The sequence below is a fragment of the Pecten maximus genome, chromosome 18 (genome assembly GCF_902652985.1).
Source record: "Pecten maximus chromosome 18, xPecMax1.1, whole genome shotgun sequence".
Taxonomy (NCBI): Eukaryota; Metazoa; Mollusca; class Bivalvia; order Pectinida; family Pectinidae; genus Pecten; species Pecten maximus.
In genome coordinates, this window is record NC_047032.1 from 3,100,303 (window position 1) to 3,106,411 (window position 6,109).

A 6,109-nucleotide genomic window follows, 5' to 3' on the forward strand; every position below is an offset into this window, starting at 1 on the left:
AATGTAGTAAAGTGTGACACACAAACGGAATGTAGTAAAGTATGACATACAAACGGAATGTAGTAAAGTGTGGACATACAAACGGAATGTAGTAAAGTGTGACATACAAACGGAATGTAGTAAAGTGTGACATACAAACGGAATGTAGTAAAGTGTGACACACAAACGGAATGTAGTAAAGTGTGGACATACAAACGGAATGTAGTAAAGTGTGACATACAAACGGAATGTAGTAAAGTGTGACACACAAACGGAATGTAGTAAAGTTTGACATACAAACGGAATGTAGTAAAGTGTGACATACAAACGAAATGTAGTAAAGTGTGACATACAAACGGAATGTAGTAAAGTGTGGACATACAAACAGAATTTAGTAAAGTGTGACATACAAACGGAATGTAGTAAAGTGTGGACATACAAACGGAATGTAGTAAAGTGTGACATACAAACGGAATGTAGTAAAGTGTGGACACACAAACGGAATGTAGTAAAGTGTGGACATACAAACGGAATGTAGTAAAGTGTGACATACAAACGGAATGTAGTAAAGTGTGACACACAAACGGAATGTAGTAAAGTTTGACATACAAACGGAATGTAGTAAAGTGTGACATACAAACGAAATGTAGTAAAGTGTGACATACAAACGGAATGTAGTAAAGTGTGGACATACAAACAGAATTTAGTAAAGTGTGACATACAAACGGAATGTAGTAAAGTGTGGACATACAAACGGAATGTAGTAAAGTGTGACATACAAACGGAATGTAGTAAAGTGTGGACACACAAACGGAATGTAGTAAAGTGTGGACATACAAACGGAATGTAGTAAAGTGTGGACATACAAACGGAATGTAGTAAAGTGCGACACTGAAACGGAATGTAGTAAAGTGTGACACACAAACGGAATGTAGTAAAGTGTGACACACAAACGGAATGTAGTAAAGTGTGACATACAAACGGAATGCAGAAAAGATTAAAACAGACAAGTCGATTGTTTAGAGGAACAAGGACGTATCTCCAACATTGACTGGAGTGCTTAGAATTAAAGGGCCGTATCTCATTTATCCATTGAAATGGTCTAATTCTGTTAAAATATTGTTATTTAAAAGAATTGGACAATTTCCATTGATATCAAGTGCATATTCTATAAGAAAAGCTCAGTCGGATTTGTAATTAATCAAAATCTAAAAATTGATAAATTTGAGATACGGCCCTTTACTTCTAAGCACGCCATGTTGGAGATACGTCCTTGTTCCTCTTAACAATCAAAGTATATATCCAACATCAGTAAATAAAAACAAGACCAAAGCATGTTATATAGATATTGTTTTAATTAAAGAGATATATACAGCAGTATGTATGATATTAATTATAAAACATGGTTATATATCAAATCTACATCTTATAAACAATAATACTGTCATTATAAAACATGTGTATATACCAAATCTACATCTTACCAATAATAATACTGTCGTGGTTAAAGGCGGTTTCGTCTCAGAATGGTAATCATACTGAAAAGTCCTGTAAATTGACCGTATGGACCAACCACATGGACACTTGATACGACATGGATGCTCACTGGTTTTGGTATCAAGGTTTAAATATGTTCCCTTTGTAAACACCCACTCTATATTTCGTAATGTTTTGCAAATCTACAACTATTGAACAAATGATGAAACTTGTAACTAAATGTTGAGCCCATTACACCATAAACTGTACAGTATTATTCTTATAAAAGTGCTACAATCGTCGGTGGTTATAATGTTGATAAAAATGAAACAATTCTCAATTGCCAAATTATGACGTCATATATTCAGAATTAGTGCACTGTAACAATAGACTGGTAGCCTTCTAAGTTATCTCCCTTGAGTATGCTCACTCGTCACATCTCGGCCGATTCCGTATCTACAACTGACGAAGGGTACCGGAATCGGCCGAGGTTAGCCGGATGAGAAAGCCTTTGTGAGCGAAGCGGAGCGCCGCCCTAGCGTAAAGTAGAAAACCAAGGGAGGTAACCAGTCTCTAGTAACACTACCGCAATCAAATGCAGTTTACATCTCCGACAGAAAGGATTTCATGATCGATTGAAAACAAAACAAAAATATCAAAAGTTACATATCACCATCTAAATGTTTGAGCTTCTTAATCAATATTTCAAATTGAAGTGGAAAAATAATGAATGCTAATACTCCGTCTCGGTGTAAGAATGTGACTTATAAACTTTATTTATCAGTATTAGGACGTTGTAATCATTTTTTTTTTTTTCATTTGTTTGTGTTAATAAGATATTTCTCTAAACCTTGGATGTTATGTTATGAGTTTTTGTGAGAAGCATTATATATATGTTGTCGGCGATACAACCTTATTAACTAAATACATGTACTATTATTTAAGACTCCCCTCCAATCCGACATCTGTTACATAGGGACGGTTTTCATCAACGTTCCTAAACTTAAATACCTTAACTTCATTTTTACCACAGGAAAGCATTATCGGATTAAAGTAGAAAACATTGTAAAGGGACATGCCTTCGTTTAAATCAAGTGTATTTCGCCGAAATGAAACTTAATAGGAAATGTATATTTTCCCTAAGTAGTAAAATTGTATTCTTTCTATTAATACGGCAGTTTTACTTTCAAGGAAAACCAAAGTGCTTCAAGTATTAAGTACTCAAAATTCTCAATTCGACCCTAAGTATCACTAATTCTCGCAAAGACAGTCGGTATTTGTGTACGAAGCGTCATTTTTCTGTACATTTCGGCGTTACTTTCATTACTGGTAGGCACTCATCAGCCTCATTCGGGTATAGATTTTATCAATAGAAATTTCGAAAGTTTCTGATGTCCGAACGAAAGAATATCCCTTTAAGGAATGTCTTTAATTTAAAGAATGTTGATGAAACCGGGATCTGACGATAGAAACTTGCATAGAAAAAACAAATGTAATGTGGTGTAAACGCTATGTAATTTAAGATGTCGATCCTAATGAGAAATTAAATATATACATATATATATATATATGTTATATGCATATCTGAACTTAATCGTGGGCCATTGTATGGAAACACAGCAGTATAAGATAACTATTTTCTATTTTGCTGCGTATAGACTAAAGACCCAAACCCAGATGGCCTAAATCGTGTAGACCCTAACCCAAAAGGCCTAAATCGGATAGACCCTAACCTAGGACTAAATCGTATAGACCTAACCCAGAGGGCCTAAATCGTTTAGACCCTAATCCTTACCCATAGGGCCTAAATCGGATAGACCCTAACCCAAAAGGCCTAGATCGTATAGACCCTAACCCTAACCCAGAGGGCCTAAATCGGATAGACCCTAACCCAAAAGGCCTAGATCGTATAGACCCTAACCCTAACCCAGAGGGCCTAAATCGGATAGACCCTAACCCAAAAGGCCTAGATCGTATAGACCCTAACCCTAACCCAGAGGGCCTAAATCGGATAGACCCTAACCCAAAAGGCCTAGATCGTATAGACCCTAACCCTAACCCAGAGGGCCTAAATCGGATAGACCCTAACCCAAAAGGCCTAGATCGTATAGACCCTAACCCTAACCCAGAGGGCCTAAATCGGATAGACCCTAACCCAAAAGGCCTAGATCGTATAGACCCTAACCCTAACCCAGAGGGCCTAAATCGGATAGACCCTAACCCAAAAGGCCTAGATCTAACCCATAGGGCCTGAATGGATTCCATTGCCAGTAAGAAATAACAGCAAAATTTCTCACAGAGATGATATGATTCACAGATGCCTCGGTGAATTATAAGGAAGGGTTTTGCATAGATGCATTGTTCGTGTCTGTTAATGGTAGTAAAATACCAACAATCACGTCTCTTGATGTTCAGTATTAGACCAAATATAATCAATGTAAAACCCATAATAGTCAAACCAGAATGACCTGTCGCGTTGACCTTTTCGTAGCCAAACTCGATTTGCACTCTTCTCGGAAGAGAAGCCTTCTCAGAAGATCGCATTCCGTTATACTAGTATGTAAATCGAGTAAACCGGAAGAACATAACCCAAAACAAAAAAGTTTTGAAGTTTTCTCAAACACTATGACACAAACATGTGTATGTATGTGTCATAAATCCTTCTCTAATGAAACTCATCACTCGCACACTTAAATCATGGTCGCCGCCATCTTGGAAGATTAATCTTCCAGCTTCGAGACGGAAGAGGTAGAAGATCTTCCAGTATCAGAAGAGCTACAAATCGAGTGACCGGAACATATATTCTAGAAGGAGAAGAGTGTAAATCGAGTAGACCTCGTAGAATATTCAAAGTGGGTAGTTCCATTTGTGCACAGGTGTGTTAACAAAACATATTGATTAGGAATACTACTGTGTCCAGCAGGGTGCTGTTTTGGACCATTCGTTTTTGTTACAATTTTATATTGACGACAATGGGATTGTATCATTTATTTTTGATGCATGGTTTACACATATTCAAGTAACTATGTGATCAATTGATCACGTGTTAACAGTTTTTTCGCTAAATCTAGACCAGTATAAATACAAATGAGACAGCTGATGATAAGGCTTGTTTCATTATAAACAATTAACAGATATACATGTATATATACAAAGCACCTATTTCTTCTAAATGACTATATATAGACAAGAATCGATATGCTGATCAAAGTTCAACACGACAGGTCATTCTGGTCGGACTATACCTGTAGTAATGTGAACCTGCTTAGCATGCATAGTGTACGTGGTTACATATTTCACTGTAGTGACCTTCGCCAAGGTTATCTGTATGCTGAATCTTGATAGCACTCAATCCTTAAGTTAACTGATGGAAAATATCAAGTATATGAATCTTCTGGAACTTGGAAGTAATATCATTGAAGTTTTAAACAAATATGACCCCAGTGACTTTGAAAACAGGTCAAGGTCATTGGTATGAGGAAACTGTATAGCTCTCCATAACAGGTATCTACTTGCCAACAATCAGAACCCTGGGTCTTTTAGAATTTGATCAGAAGATTATCCAAAAAGATAATTGACCACTCTGACCTTGTAAATATGCCATGTATATGAGGAAATTTCATACCACCCTGTCTTATGTACATGCTGACAAAATACCAGGCCCCTGGTACTTCCTGGAAGATTCTTCAAGATTTAACATATTTTACTCCTGTGACCTTGTGAAAGGTAAAGGTCATTCATACGAGGAGACGTAAATGAACTCTTCCCCATGTACCGCCTGGCCAAATATCAGTTCTCAGTTGCTTATAATTTTCTGGAAGAAGTTTAAAGTTGCAGATGGCCGGCCGCTCATTCCTGCCCCATACCATAAGCTCACTCTGTGTCACGTGAGCTAATCAATGTCACCCATTGGCCTTTAACGAGAATCATTTGAGACTGATACTTATATGTAATGCACAATACTTTTGTATAACAACGTAGACGGTTAGTTTGGTAAATAATAAAACGAATATTTCAAAATGAAGAAACAATTAATAAATTTTTAAGAACAATTTAAAAAAATAAACACTGGCTAAAAATCATTTCTCTTCTTTACACAACCAAAGAGTTACTGCCCTTGTCTTGTTTGCTTTAGTAGAAAATATCAAAATATGTGTAACATGTATTTCAACTTTATAAATCAGTATTAAAAACCGAATGAAGACTGCTTTATCAGAACCTTACATATAAAAACACAACAAGAGGCCCACGGGGCCTAAACGGTCATCAGACTATTTACAGCATGGTGAGTGATAACTTTTCTACTTTCAATAAAATCCCACGAAGAACATATTTTCCATTATGGTAGATATCTCAAAAGGCATTACGGAGGGTGAGCGTTTTAAAGGAAGACTTCAGCTAAGCTCCTCTTTTGAGGCCCCGCCCCATCTCAAAAGGCATTACGGAGGGTGAGCGTTTTAAAGGAAGACTTCAGCTAAGCTCCTCTTTTGAGGCCCCGCCCCTCTGTCCCTCGTGGTCGAACCAGCCTCATTTGAATAAAATCTAAATTTTGATTGCCCTTCCCATTGACATTTTAAACTTAATTTGGTTGTAATCCTCTTGGACATTCTTTAGGAGGAGTAGCGTTTAAGAGAGAATTTTGCCTATTTTCTCT